Raw genomic sequence first — 16,604 nt, forward strand, 5'->3', positions numbered from 1 at the left:
ATTTAATGATTGAAGTGAAGTCACGTACTTGAAGTATACAGTATGTGTTGTATTTTGTACAGTGGGTGTAAAATGCACTGCTGAACTCCATCAGGATGGGATGCCTCTTTTCTGTTCTTAATGATCTTGAAATAAAAGTTTAATGCACTAAACATAGAATATGAGAACCACCAGTGAAAACTAAAACCAGCAATGAACAACATGTCTGGATTGCTTTTATCTACACCAATCAGACACAGTGGAGACAGCTTCTATAAAAACACAACTTTACCATCTTTCAAAATACAGTTTGTCTATTCAGACACTCTCTGAGCTCAAGCTGTTAAACATGAAGAATTTTATTCCATAAGTCACAACATAACCTCTTTTTTTTTTTTCCTTTCTAACATACACTTGGTCTTCCTGTCTTGCGTGCCTCTGTATTTCATGACCCTCTAACCATGGACAGTTCCTGTACGCCTCTAGGACGTGGACCCATGTTATCTCTGTGTTTGTGTGAAATGTGAGTGTGTGTGAATCTGTTCCATTCCCACAGGGGCTGGTGTGCAAGTTTGGCCGTCTCTGCCTGCCATTGTTATGCCAGCTTTGTGCCTTTGAGCAGCTGTGAATGTGTGCTTCTGCCCACCAAAATGCCCATGTGTGTGTCTGTATGTGACCATGCATGCATGTGTGTGTGTGCGCGTGTGTGTGCGGTAGTGTACTATGTGCATTTGCGTGCAGTGATTGTGTGTCGCTTCTCCTTGCCAAGACCCAGCTTCTCTCGGTGCCTGTCCATTGTGTCCAGCACTGTGTTCAGTGGCCCTGGGCATTTGGCCACAGCTGAGAACAATGCAGAATAGACAATAGTCAGACAATGGCAGGGATACTCTGTGGTGCAATGGGATCAGGCAACTACCTTGTACTTAAAGCATTAGGCGTCTGAGTGCACATGACCATTTTTTTCCCCCACATACCATGTCTCTAAAACCATAATTATCACGCTGTCTTTTACTGCTATGACGCTCATCAGGTGAATGTCTGTGTGGGGGCTAGCACTGTAGGATGAGTCTCATGCCGTGTGCCCTCGCTTCCCGTCCAACGACCCCGTCGCCCAGCAGAAGCCAACAGGCAGCCTGACATCCCGTGTCGAAAATCTATTAGTCATTCCTTCTCAGGCGTTCCATTCATCTTGCTGTCTATCTGTGCCATCAGTGGTTTTGGTTCGGATCCAAATCAATCCTGGACTGACACTGACCTGAATCATTCATCTCTCCCCACTGTCTCTTTCTATCTTTATGTGTCTCTAACAGTAGGAGTATGTAGCCAGCTGCCAGCCAGCATCAGTCATCTTGTCAGGGCCTGGCTCGGAGGTGACTGTTGGCTTTGAGGGCACGGGTTTCTCTTCAGCTCTGTCCCTAAGCAGCCTTGATGCTCTGCTGGCATTTAGCAGCACTGCCACCTGATTTCCAATGCCAAATTTTGGGCTGTGCATGCAGAAGTAGTTCAATGTGTCGAATTTGAGAAAAGTCGTTCCTCGCTTCTCCAATAAGGACATTTGTGATTATTTGGCAAATAAAGAAACTGTTGACTTTGGCTTTTCTGAGTGTTTTTTTTTTTTTTTGAAACCAACTTGGGTTACTTCACTAACCCAGTGCTGGGTTAAATATTGAAGTGGGAGGACTATTACCCCCTCAGAGACAAAACAGGCAATCCCTCCGACTTGATTTTAAAATTAAAAGCAAAAATTACTTTAATTTCAAAAAAAGACTGCCAAAGTGATTTAACTTTTCAATAATTTCCTAGATTACAAAGATGCTTAATCCTATTAACACAGGCTGCTCCTGAGGACTCATAAACGACCATCAAATTTGCAAAGAAAAAAAGCATAAAGTATATAAAATCAACAAGATTTCTATGTAAAGACTGACTTGACAGAATACTTTTTTAGTTTAAGTAGTTATTTGCTTGTTTTCTTGCTTAAACCTCAGATGTTTAAAGGAACCTCCACTGTCTCTAATAGTCGCATGGCATTTGTGATAACTTTTTTTTTGTTTTGTTTTGTTTTTTTACTTTTGCACTCAATTTGCAACTCCTGCAATTTGTCTGAACCTTAAAACCAAGGCCTACTTGTCTTTTTGCTTTTGGTGCCTGGTAACATTAATGTATAGCAAAAGGTAAATTAGGTGAAAAATAGTGGACATTAAAAAGAACAACATCTGAGCATGTCACAAATATATCTCATGTCTACAGTAGTTTTTAAGAAAACCATTGGAAAAATAAACTTGAAGCTGTTTCCACATTATTCGCCTGTCGTTGAAACTTGTAACAATATGTGTAGATTGATTTCTTCGATTAGTTTTTCATGCTGGATCTACAGTTTCATGATCAACATCTCATACTAGGACGCCTGGTTTTTTATCCATTTGGATTACTTATTTGGTTTATTTGAGTTGAGACGTTACCAGAATGCAAGTGCCCAGAATTAACTATTATTTTTAGTTCAAAGGCCACAAACTGAGATTTTTGATTAACAAGAATTGTTCTTCATTAAAGTCTACTATCACTTGACTTAACCTCTGCCATATTTTCACTCTGTCAGCATAAAAGTGTACAGAGTTAAACAAATCTATTCTTTTTGTGAAAGCTGTAAGTTAGTATTTTCTATGTTCATTTCTTTCCTGGTAATCTCATTTTTCCTCCTCACTCTTCTCCTGCAGCAGATGTTGCCAGTTTCCCTCTGGAGAGAAGAGTTGCTAACAAAACTATGAAAAAAAAACAAAACAAAAAACTACCTCTTTCACTCAGGTTGTCCCTGTTTTGTATCTGCCCTTTACTCTGCATTATTTAATTCCATTTAAATGTATATTTTATTTTTTACTTCTAGGATCCAAATAAAATCTCACAAACACAAAAGATTAAGATTTTCTGTGAGATGAGAAAATGTAGAATTATTCAACTTTTTTAGATGTTTCCCTCCAAAACCCACTGTGTCTCCTTTCAATTTAATTGGCCCTATAAATAAACCACTCTTCTGCAAAAGTAATTTAAATGGAGAGATAAAGGTTACAGCAAAAAAAAGAGTCAAAAACACAGAAAAGAAGGCATAGGTAGCAACAAACTAAAATTAGAATGTGAATTACCACAGCATATTCCCAATGTCTGCGCTGAAGATTGACTTCCTAGATGCAGAGTGACAACAACGTCTTCATCAGAGCAGCTGAGAATGGAAAGAAGGAAGGAATTTGCATTTGAGCAGGAGGAGGATCGGTGTGTTCTTCAGATGGAGGTGATGGAGCAAAACAGATGCAACACCAGAAAAACAACAAATTGCAAAACACAGGAGAAAAAAAAATCTGGGAAGAAAACACAATGTTTACAAGTCTGTTTGGGTGTTTTTGAGAAATCGACACGTTGGAAAACAATATTCACGTTCGCATTTATGAGTTATTACTTTTAAAGCAGCAGCAGTGATTTTTGCAGGGGTTGTTTTTTTCCAACAATGTAGAAGTATTTTAGCCCCTAATCTTAATCCAGGCCCACATTTAATTACTAGTTAATCTATAACTTTAAAGAAAGACAAAGAAGGTGCTAAAATAGGTCATTTAAAATGGTCAGAGTCCTTTGGTTCAAAATGCTGCATGGGCACAAACAGCTCATCATTACCTCCAAGATGAGCTGTGATCAGACGTATGGGCTAACTCCATACTTATTGCATTAGGCTACGTGCATATATGTAAAACTCAGCAATCTGTTTTTTGTAGCCATTAACAGCCTTTGGCCTTGGCAGAGTGTGTAGAGTTAATTTAAATTGGTTAGTTTCCCAATGGGTGTCCCATGACTAGAGTTTCTCCTCGGTAGATACCTTTCTGACTGAATGTTGAACTCCAAGCAAACTACGCTAACCTCAGTGATCTGAAGCTGTAAAGGAGTAAATCCTTGGCAGCTTATGGAAAGCCTTCCTGGTGTAGTATAGGCTCACACGGCTTTACTTGAAGGTCCGTGCTTTAAGAACAAGTTGTCCAACAGTCCTGGAGAGGGATAGTGTTATGTACACTGAAATATAAAAACAGTGTACCACATTTATGTAGTAACATTTTGGCAACCACAGCTGCCGGTATTTTACTATAAATTAGATACATTTTTTTTGTTTTTTTACAGTGTACACCTGGCCATGTAATTTTCTCAATGGTGTTAGGATTCTTTTTTTTTTTTTTTTTTAATTAATATGACATTTATGGTTTTGAAACAAAGACAGAAAAAACATGATGTATTATCCAGGTCTGTGGGAATGAAATGAATTATCCTCAAAAGCCGCATGTCTGAGCATTAACCACAGTTAAAAGCAAATTCAAAGTGAAATAAGACTTCAGCTGTTTAACTAGTATCATAGAAGACGGAAAATTCTGTAATGCGACAATGTAAAGCAAAAAGTCAATCAAAATTCATAAAAGTACAATTCTGGGGAAATTTTTGAATAAGAACAAGCGCTATTTATGTACAATGCAATTGTTAATTTGCTTGTTAAAAAAATGGTCCAAAGGTTTCTATTTGTGAGACAGAAACAGAGCGTAATCGTGCCATGCAGAGGTGTTGACTCCGCTGAGATTTGCAGCAACATGGCATCTAATTAGCAGCGTCCTCGCCCAAATGAGGGTGGTTCCCACAGCCCGAGCGACCGTGATGAAACGGCAAAGAAACGGGAAAGTCTTCTTGTCCTCTCCAGATACCTCTTGGATGATGTCCCCGTGCACAAAAAGGACATCGCATCCTGACCGGAACTCATTCTCCCTCTTGTCGTCCCACTCTGTGACCGAGCCGTTCCCGCTTTCCCGAGTTTCTCTCTTGTTCCCTTCATCTGCATTATTCTGTTCTGCTCCTCTTTTTCCGACAAACACTAGCCCTCCTTCCTTGCCTTCTCGCTCCTCTCACCCGCTCTGCATGCCAGGCTTCACATCAAAGCCGATGATTGGTGCCTAACTGTTCAGCAGGCAGTATTTTATCTTGCTTTGTGTGTGAGAGACCAAAATAATCAGCATGAATATGGAAGAAACCTTGCTTCTATGCTAATATCCAGCACAGTAATATCCATATCAGTCAAACTAACTTGGCTTAATTTGACTTACACATGAACGGATGGCAACGCTTAACTCCAACGACTCCTTGGCTTATAGTCACATCCCAGACGCTGACTTTGACTTATAAATACGCAAACTTGTCAAGGTTGTTGGCTCGGCGCTGGCACTGATTCATGAGGAAAAAAGCAACAATTCACTTCCTTTCTCCTTTCAAATTTTCCGAGCAGCTACCTCTTTTAACAAATGTAAACACATTTCACCTTTGTTTGACTCTAATTATCTGTGTTGACCACCCAAGGTTGTTGGCTGTTTTAAGAAGTTTCGCCAGCAAGGTCTCCAACTCTAATTTAAAAGTTAAGCTGAAATAAATTAGCTTCCTGTCCTTGGGCTCAGATATACTCATTGGAATTTTATATCAGGAATCGTGAGACAATATTTAAGCTTTTTTATTGTGCCATAAATCCCACAAACCACATTTGTGCCTACAGCGATGGAAGTGCATTTAGGAATCAGGATGAAGATTGTTGGAGATACGTTAAATTTCCCATTAAAGATATCAATGTGGTAATTTTTTTCTTTACAAAGTGCATAGCAGCTATGTATTTAGCTGTTTCTCAGGCTGACCTTTTTTTTTGGTAAGAAGAACAAAAAAAAAAAAAAATCATCAAGAAACTTAACACCTGTGTTCTTGAGAATTAGATTCAGCCTATGGATGTATTTTCACAGAAGGGGCTGTCACTTACACCGGGAACAACGTCGAACCTACTCTAATTTCTACTTTCTAAACGTTGCAGAAAAAAAACAAAACAAATGAAATGTGGATATTAGACACAGCTAGGAGTGGAGATTACAGCATCAAAAACAGGTAATGAAAATCTCTGGTAAAGTGTGCTGCGGTGATGACACTTTAAATCTGATTCCTGCAGTGTGACATACAAGCCTGAGATTAGCAGCTATAAATGGCATGTTTCAGTAAATTGCTTCCAGTGTGCTCAGGCTTTACCTCGACGAACACTTCTTTTAGCGGCCGCCTCACAAGCTGTGTTTTCTCCTCAATAATTTAGGTTCAGACGACAAACGGGCTGAAAGAGCGGAAAAGTATCCGCCATGTCGGGTCTTCACCTCTCCATGCTCTGAGTAAGCATATCTTGATACTGCGGCACGAGGCGAAATCCCTGTGGCTCTGTGGATTAAGCTTTGTGACACGATGTGAATCCTCACAATCTTTGTCCTTTTTTTTTCTCTCGTTGCTTAGCGAAATGAATTAAGCGGCAAAGCCTTGATGAGGCAGAAAATCGAGAAAAAAGTGCAGAAGGACTGTAACAGATTGAGGGAGGCAGGGGCGGGGAGGGTGGAGAGACATATTTCTCTCCCAACGATTGATAAAAAGAGATATTTTTGTAACTACAGGCTTATTCAATGAGCAGTCCCTGATCTCACTGGGGATGCACAGGCTGGCTTCAAAACAATTAGCTGGAGAATAAGAGTGGTTTAAAAGACAGGGAGATGAGGAGATCTTAATACAGCTCTTGGTATTTCCCATTGGAGGACTCATTTTTACAGCCTCTTTCCTGCCTTTTCTACTCTAATACTGATAGCTAATCTCAAGCTCCTGTAGGGAGAAGAAAAATAAGTGGAGAAGATGAAAAGAAAAGGAGACCAGCAAAGATGGGAAAATGTGGGAGAAGTAAAAAAAAAAAAAAAAAAAAAGCTAGGGCCAAATGTGTGGTCTGAGATGGTGTTACCAAGACCAAGTGAAATATAATCCTTCAAGAGGAGAATTGGGAAAACCGAGGTTAGAAATGGACATCGGGGATTTTGAGCAGATGTTCCTGCATTGTACTTATCAGTGGAGGTACATTGATTAAGTCTGCATTGGGGATGTTTGACCAACAAAGATTTATTGTAACTGTTTATGACCTATGCATAGTTTATTTGCTTGATTGGGTGTCACCTGGTCTACATGGCATCAGAATCATTCATCAAAATACCTAATTAGGAACAGAAATAAAGATATACTAAATATTTCTGTATGAATTGGTGGGAGCAAGAGACAAAATGACAAAACATGGGTAAGAAATGGAGGAATAATTAACCTGGAGCCCACAGTGGAAAATCAGCTCAAGTTATTCTTTATGTCTTCGTAGAAGTTACACCTGGCCCAGCGTTTCCGTTTAGCTGTGACACCTTCCAGTCTGACCTATTGCTGCCGACTAAATTGATGTGCTGTCTTTTACCCTACAAGTAGCTCAGGCCTCAAATGCTTAGCTGTGTTTCTCTTCTGGATAATTGCACTAAAGGAGCTTATGCTGCTACATCAGCAGTGATACTAGAGGTCTTCTCATATGTACCAAAAGTTTAGATTTTTCTTGACTTGAGGCAGTAACTTGTTACTGAATGCTAGCTGGATTCACTGGAGCATGACGCAGACGACTAAATAAGCTTAAAAGCAATAAACAGTGCAGTACAACCATGACTAATCCTATTATTGTGCTTAAGGAAATACTATATAGGGCCTTGCAAATAAAAAAAAAGGATACATGGCTTTCAGTACTTTGAAGAACTCTGTTTTGTAACAATAACAAGTGAAAGTCTTTTGTCAAGGCAAAGCAAGTGTATTTGAAAACAACAAGCAAAACAGAGCTATGACCTAATTAGAAACAGAAATAATTGGTGGTGGCAATATAAAGAAATTTATGAAAAGTCAAAAGCTAAGTTATATGAGCGATGTTCCAGTTATTATTAATCAAATGCAGCTTTTGAGCAAATCAAGTTTCACCTTTAGTTTAAAGGAACTCAGTGTTTCAGCAGTTCTGCAGGTTTTTTTTTTTTTTTTAAGTTTCTTCCAGATTAGAGGAGCATAAAAACTGAATGCTTCTTCTCCATGTTTGGTTCTTGCTCTGGGGATGCAGAGTAGACATGAACCACAGGACGTGAGTGGCCAGGAAGGCTGCCGCAACAACAACAGATCTGTAATGTATTGCTGTGCTAAGTCATTGAGTGATTTCTAATCTAAAAAAAAGTGTTTTAAGTCTGTTTTCTGAGTTACATGGAGCCAGCGCAAAGATTTTAGAGCTGATGTAATGTCTTCTGTTCACATAGTTTTAGTGAAAATGTGAGCAACACCATTCGGGTCACCTGCAGCTAGTTTCTGACTCTGCAGGTGCACCTGTAGAGTTTTACTCCACATTATGCAAAAGCGCCGACCTCTACAACTGGTCCAACGACAGTATTATAATGCAAACATTACAACACGTCTCACTTCTGCTGAGTGTGTACTACTACAGCGTTAGAGGTTAGACGGCGCTCTGTTACGTCTTTTACCTGTTTTGAATATTTATGAATTAATTCCTTCAAGTTTTTGATTAATTTATTATCAATATATTTTAGATTGAGAGTGTACACACGTACCACGCTTCCCTGCAGTGCAGCAGACCGTATCATCGAGCTACTCCCACTTGCACCTCCTACTTACAGCATGATGAATGGAGCTCTCCTTCGAGAGTAAACAACAAAGTCATCTAACCTCGAAGATACAGTCACTATCATTTCTTGGAGAACAGGTCAAAGGTCACTACAGGTGTGGGAAAAATTGCTATTAGGCACTTTCTGGTGAAAATAAGGAGCAGAAAATAAATGTGATTTAAAATAACTGATTTGTGATGTCCAAGGAACAAGATATGCTGTTTCTCCTAACGCTTTAGATGTTGGGAAGTATAAAAAAAAAGATTTACAATGTCTTTCAAAGTGAAAGTAGAAGTTGTCGGCTTGTTGTAAGATTTTCACTCTTTGGCACATTGGGGTGTAAGTTAAAATACCAAAAGTATTTTTATTTCAGTGCATGACAATTTGTAGTTATGTTTTTCCCAATCATATTGCTTTTTCTTAAAGCAGAAAAATCTTTTACTCTACTATTAATGCATTTATTTATTACTTTGATTTTGATACAGAGACTCAGAAAATATAGAATAAATAATGGCAAAGTCTCTTATGGCTCAATACAAAAACCAAGAAAACTTGGTTGTGGTTGTGGCATGTCCTCACTGCAAAATGTTTAAAATGTAGAAACTGAATCATTACAGTTTTGAAACAGCAACAGTTTTAAAGTCTTTGTACAAATTGACGGGGAAAACATGCATAGTTTGCTCAAATAGTCTTTTATGATGTAATTGGCTGTTGGCAGCTTAAAGCTGATTTATTCTGCAAGTATTTGTTTCTGTAACTGCTGTTTTCTGAAGTCCGTTGCCCGAAGGCTGTGGAGTTGTCTGTAACAGAAACACACTGGGCCTGGAGAGATTTGAACGCTCTCGAAAACCAGAGTACCGCAGTTGTCAGCCACTTGTGAATTCAATATCTCCTCTGCTCGTGCATTCGGTTTTACTTCACAGTTTCAGTATTTCTTTGCATGTTAAGGTGTCTCCCTCACTGGAGACCAATTAAATGATAAAGCAATGCAGTCACAGGTTTATGTAAATACAAGCTGCAAGAGGCTTGTATTGATAAATGGCACGGAGTTACAAAACGGTAAATAACTGCAGGGGGTATACATTATTTCCTGTTTTTTAATTGATAAGGTTGCGGAGGTAAATGCTGTGTCTCAGGGTAAGGAAGGGTACCTTTCTAAGGGGTTGCTGTGTTAAAGAAAAAAGAAGGGAATGTAAAAAAAAAAAATAATAATAATAATAACAAACAGAAGGTAAATGAGGAAGAAACACTCCAACATGTTGGTTCAACAGCTTGTTCATTTCTGGATATAAGTGAAAAATGGAGTCTGTTATTGTGGCAGTCAGCATCATTAAAGCTGCATTAAGCAATATTTTTTACATTAACAATGTATCAGGTGGCTCCCTGAATCAACATTACTTTGCCCTCAGCCATGTTTCCAGCTTCTGTTTTTGCTTTGCCAAACCACAAGGACCAAAGCTGGTTTGTATAAAATCAAGCTCAACTGCTCTCTTCACATACGCTCACATTAGTCACTCACATAGCAGATATACTCTAGACTCGGATAAGAAGTGACTCCTTAAGTAGGTTAAACATTTTGGGAAGCCAAAGAGGCTGTAATAATTAAAGCTATAACTTAACACTGACACATCTGCCCAGGGAGGTGTGATTTAATTTTTATAAGGATTTGTCATGAAGGCTAGCAGAGATTAATACCGGAGTCAATGCAATTTCTTTTTCCCTACAGATCATATGTTCAACATCTGTTGTTATCAGAAGGCTCAGTACTTTGTTATAATGTTAGTTATTTGAAATAGCTTGGATGATACTTTCAAGAAGGGCAACAAAATTGTTTGTGTGAGGTTTCTGACACTCCGTCAAGATCTTGACCACACAGGGACCAGATTCTGTAGAAGTGTCCCAAATACAGTTGAAATAAGGCAATTTCTTACTCTGTGAAAATAACAGAATATAAAAGTAAGGGGGGAGAGTATCATTTATCTTCCAGTCACAGAGACATTTTATATTATAATCAAGTAATTGTAATACCTTTAGTTGTTCTAAAAATGCGTTATGTATCAAACATGACATGTAGAAGAAATTTGACATATGTAATATGATGCATTGAAATTGGCCTCTGTCTCTTTAAGAAGTTCCTATTCTTTTTGACACTCCATCATCACAACAGTGCTCTTCATGATGCAGCTTTCAGCCGTTCTCAGGCGTGTTGGACTGAGAAGTAACTCATATGATGAACTCAACAGATGCACAGCCCCACCTGTGTTTCCTAATTGCTGCTGCTGCTAGTCTGAAGGAGCTGATTGGAGGAAATGGCTCTTGAGATGCATAATCCCTGACAATACTTAAATATCACTCTTTAGAAAAGAGTATGAAATGTTTTTTGTGGTACACATTTGTACAAAGCATACCCCCAAAGGAATTGGAGCAGGTCAATGACTCTACAAAGTGTAGACTCATCGAGGACTGAATTATTTGTTCATCTGGTGCGTCCCAGAGCCACGATCCGGTTGGTTAGCTCATTTGCGCATGTACTAAAATGAATACTTACTTCTGTTTTCTTTTTGTGCTTTATTGTAAGTGTAAAAATAGTATATGATTTAAAAAGAATGGCAAAAATAAAATCAGTAATCACATTTGGTAAAACTGCACAACAATCAAACAAGAGAAAAGATGGAGTAATTTGTATTTCCTATGAACTCATGGAACATAGTCTTGTACAGTCGGCTAACACCTTTAGTTAATTTCATAATGATGTGTGTATTCTAAAACTAAAGGTCTTCCTTTGAGCACCTTAACAGCGTAAGTTCTTTAAAGTCCAATAAGTCCAATATACAACTATTGTTCTGTCTTTGCTGCAGCCTTGTTCCCTCTTCCCAGACAAATTTCTCCCATGGGAGACAAATAAATAATCCTATCTTATAATTACAACTGTATACATTCTAGGCTTCAATTATATTCTCATTTTCTGTTTTCTATTTTAAAGAACTTAACAGCATAAGTTCTTTAAAGTCCAATAAGTCCAATATACAACTTTGTACTGAATTTTAATCTTCAAACTAAATTATGACAATTATTATTCATAAATTTTTATGGCAGGTAATATTTGAATTAATATCGCAAATAAAATGTGTTACACATTGTGAAGCTACATTACACAAATGATCTGGAAGTATTTCCTGTAGTGCGAGTTTAAATGAACCTTTGGGATAGATCGTGCAGCCACACTTCCCACATTGTTCAGGGCTTAATTTAGAAAAAAAAATTAAAAAGCTGCATCAGTTTTCCTCCACTTTACAAATATGTGCCACTTTGTATGGCTCTGTACAGGAGTCAAGCTAAAACGGAATAAAAGCTAAATCCGAAAGTGAAACCATTAGAGCTGCATTTCAGAAGAGTAGAGCAATGGGAACTGTAAATCTATCCATCGCTAAAGTCTTCTGAGGTGAACAACATGGTTTATTCAGTGGTGGAACATTTTAAAGTTTGCTTACTACATACAGCTTGACAGGGACTGACAAGCCCCACCGACACGTGGCCTGAGTGGCTGCCAAAACACGGAGCAAATAATGATGAGCAGGGATTAGGAGGGACAAGGATAAGAAGAGACTGATCTCAAAAATATCAAAGCGCACTGTACCTCTATACTGTCTCCTTGAAAGTTGTTGCTGCTTTAAGATCTAGAGAAAATGTGCACAATGAACCTTTAAAGCAGCTCCATAGACTGTGGAGGTCTTTAAGCTACATGCTTCTAGCTTGTTTTGATGGCACGCTGACATGTATTATGCACATTCCCAGAAACCGCCCTGGAGGGTCTGAGGAATGAGAAGCCGCTTTTTAAAATTTTAGTTTCTAGAGTGACAACTTGCACAAACTGTACTTTATTAAAAAGAAATGCACTGCCGTGAACAAGACAGTCTAGAAGAAAGTCAAACATGTCACAGGTTAAAGTTCGGAAATGCCACTTTTGCCATTCGCACGTAGTAGAGAAGTCAAAGATAATGAAAGGGAGCAAGGAAGGAGAGCAAACAACATAATATTAGATCTGTACCTACTGGGCAAGATAATTATTTTACAATTAATGGTAACACTTTATTTGATGGGGTGCGCATAAGACTGACATGATACTGTCATAAACATGAAAAAACACCTGTCATGAAAATGAAGGAAACTTTATGAATGTTGTTATGAAGTGTCAATTGGGAAATAATGACACTTTTAATGCAAAGTTGCTATAAAAGTTACCTTGAAAGTCCATTAAAAGTGCCAGCTTTGCATTAAAGTGTTATTATTTCCAAAATAATGCTAAGTTGGCACTTTTAATGGACTTTCAAGGCAACTTTTATAGCAACTTTGCATTAAAAGTGTCATTATTTACCAATTAACACTTCTTGACAACATTCATAGACATTCATAAAGACTCCTTCATGACAGATGTTATGTCATGTTTATGACAGTGTCATGTCAGTCTTATGCACACCCCTTCAAATAAAGTGCTACCCAATTAATTATCTTGTACTATATTTCCTTTGCTAGTTCCACAAATAGTCAGTGAGTGAATTTTTAATTATTGAAGCAGTTGAACAGTCTTTTAAGTTGTTGAAAGACGTTAAAATGTCTGGAAGCTGTATCTGTGAAATATATTACTAACCTTTCTTTCTTGATTGGTGCCCTCTCCTCCCAGGGTGATGTAAAACATGCTTGATTGTAGACGAGCGAGGTTCCAGCATTTTCCAGCTCGTGAGCAGCTTGAGCCTCTGCACTTCTCGAGTTGTTCATCTGAAGGTGACAGTTTGGGTCAGATGGTTGAAACTTCGACACATTATCTATTGCTACAAGAATCTAAACAAATCAAAGTTAATTTTGAAAGGCTTACAATACGCTCCAGGAATGTTTTTTAAAAGCTCAAAAACTGAATGCATTTTAAATCATTTCTACCAAATTTGCCAGGACAATTTTTTTCCAAATATTCAGGTAAACTCATGTCGGAAGCTAATTGAAGGCAACAAAAATCACATGTATATCATTTAGAACCTGTTTGCATGAGAGAAAATCTGAAAAAATCTACAATAAATTAAGACTTAAAATAACATTACATTCATGTTCATGATGTATGTAAACCTCTACCTTGAACTGCATGTGAGGCCCATTTAATTGACAAAGATATGTTAATACACAGCATTTATTCACCAAATTACAGCTAAGAGATACAGGAGCAATTCAGATTTTAATATCTCCCCCAAGGACTTTTCTGCATGTGAAATTAAGACAATTGGACTAAACCAGCAACCTTCTGCTAAAAGGACAACAAATCCATCTCCTACGCCTTATAATATATATATATATATATATATATATATATATATATATATATATATATATATATATATATATATATATATATATATATATAAAGAAGGGCGCATTTGGAAGAATTACACAAGCATTGTTTTCGCCCAGGGCATCACCTGTAGCATTCCCAGACTGGCAGAGAAAAGGAGAGAGGAGGGATAAGGTTGATGGGGATTTCTCTTATACAGAACAGGCATTTAGGTAAAAGATGAGAACAAAAATGGCCAACTTAAGAATTATGAATTCATTAAATCTAATGTCACCGCAGAAAGATTTTCTGCCAAAATCTACACCACAGATTCATATGTGCAATTTTTTGAAGTGACGCTTTAGACTTCCATGGTTTACAGCCTGTTGACGGACAGGGTTTGCTTCGTTATCGTTAAACAACTTCATGCATTTTCTTTAAAATTTGAACAATCCACAATAAAGGTAGCAAACACGCTGTAAATTATCCAACTTTGTGGTGAAAATATGTTTTAAGCTAAGGTTGGGTTAAGGTTGAGGTCAGGGTTGGTGAAGTGGAAGCTGTAGTTAGGCTAAATTAGGTCTCAAGGGAATGGACGCACTGTGAGTCAGCAAAATGTCCTCTCGAAGTCAGCGATGGACAATTCTGCTTGTGTGAGTGTGTGTGTGCGCGGGTGTGTGTGTGAGTGTGTACTTTTTTGATAGCATTTTGGGACCTTTTCTGGTACAATGACTGACCTTGTGTGAACCAGCATTCCTCAAGAGAACTGAATTGCAATCCTAATGAGACAAAACATCATTTCTGGGATCCTGGTCAAGGTTAGAGGGTAAGATGTGATTTGACATTGGACTGGGGTTTGCTTTAGGCAAGATCTGGTTGGGTTTAGAGTTTGTGTTAGGATGTCGACAGTGAATGGAAGTCAATACAATGGCCTAATAAGAATGGCTGTGCAAGTTTGTGTGTGTGTGTGTGTGTGTCTCACTAAGGAGGAAACTCAGGCAGACAGTTGCCACCACCATTTCAGCACCCAGCAGTAAAGTATCGATCTCTTATCCCAGCAGTTCTCTTTTCCATCTCTTTCATCAGTCTTCCTGTTTCCGTTGTTCATCACTCTTCATCATGCATTGTGCTTCTTTGCCATTTTGTTGTCTCTGTCTTGTTTAACTGAATGCCTTCATTTTTTTTTAGCATAACTGTGTAAACAATATTTACATTTTTCTCACCTCCAAGAGGCCTTATTTGTATTTTATACAAATAAGGCAAAATAATATTTTGTCATAAATTTTAACTCTTACTTCCACTCGTCATACAGTTTTTATCCCGATCCTCCCTTCTTCTTCTGATTCTTGTTAACCTTGTAGAGCTCAGTCTTAAGGTTGGAGTGACACAAGTGGACAGCAAGCTTTAAAGAGCTCAATACCGCCACCTGTAGGTGGTAAAGCAAACTTTTTTTTTTTCCCCCCAAAGCTTGACACTTAATGAAATCAACCCTTGATGATTCATGGATTTTTACCCTAGTTCTGTAGTGGGCTGTAAATCATTTTAGTATATCCTCATAAACCTGATAGGAACTCAGCCGTGTGCGGACAGAGCTGTATGTCACTAGGATTTTTGTTAGTGTAAATTTTCTAAATTTGATTTCGATTTTAAACATCCTGTTAAACATCAAGTTGTAACTGCATCATGTCGTTTTTTCTTTAAAGTGTCTCGTAGAATAGTGCACATATGTTAGGCCACAAGATCTGAGAAGAAATTTATATAACATCTGTTCAAGTGGCATGACTCCTTGGAGCTTCTTGTTGTGACATCATAGAAATAAAGAGAGGACAGACAGGAAAGGGTTTGAGATCCCCTGGACATCGTTGTTGGACTGCAATTGCTGTCAAATCTTCTTTGCAATAAAATTCTACCTCCAACACTTTGTTCTTACTATTCCATTGTTGATCTGATGGTATGGTGAGGATCCCTGTCCTGCTAAATGTTTTATCTGTGCACCAGTCTTACTCTTTTGCAGCATCTGACAGGATTGCATAATATTCAGCACCTTCCATCTGTCCATCAGCTTTCATTAGTTCTCCTGTCCTTTCATGGTTAAGGCTGTATACAAAAAAAGTACCAGCACACAAATTTGGAGCATTTAAAACAGACCTCTGTTGAGAATAAATAACTCTGTGTTTTCCTCTATCTCTTTTAGCTAACATGTTAGGAAACACCCTCAAACCGAAGGCTAAGAGAAATGACACAGTAGGGAACGCCCTGTTCAGGGCGTAGCTTAGATAGAGGCTAACAAAGAGAATTACAAATTGTTGTTTGATGCCATCTTGCTCTGTTAGCCCGTAAGGATAGCGTGAACAAACAAATGGACCAGCTGTATTTTAGTCTTAATAAATGGAATTCATAAATTCAACTCACTGACTCTTCTTCAACCTCATACATCAAGAACCTAATGGAAAAAGGAAAATTCTCCACACCTCGAATCATCTCTTGTAGGATTTCACTGAGCAAAACTGAAACTGCAAACCCCAATGATGCTGTAGACGGAGGAGTTATCTCACGTCTATATCAGACATCTTCTAAGTTAATGTTCAGATAATAAAAAAAAAATATTTCTCTGGCTAAATTCTGCACACATCCAGTTATATCTCCTGTTTTAGGGATTTACTTCCCTAATTTCCTTTTTTTTTTTTTTTTTTTTTTTTTTTTTTTTTTTTAGGCCATGGGGGCACACTGAAAAAAAAAAAAAAAAAAATTTTCAAAAATTTTTAAAA

This window comes from Poecilia latipinna, unplaced genomic scaffold (genome assembly GCF_001443285.1).
Source record: "Poecilia latipinna isolate Pla-1442-1.1 unplaced genomic scaffold, P_latipinna-1.0 Scaffold11, whole genome shotgun sequence".
Taxonomy (NCBI): domain Eukaryota; kingdom Metazoa; phylum Chordata; class Actinopteri; order Cyprinodontiformes; family Poeciliidae; genus Poecilia; species Poecilia latipinna.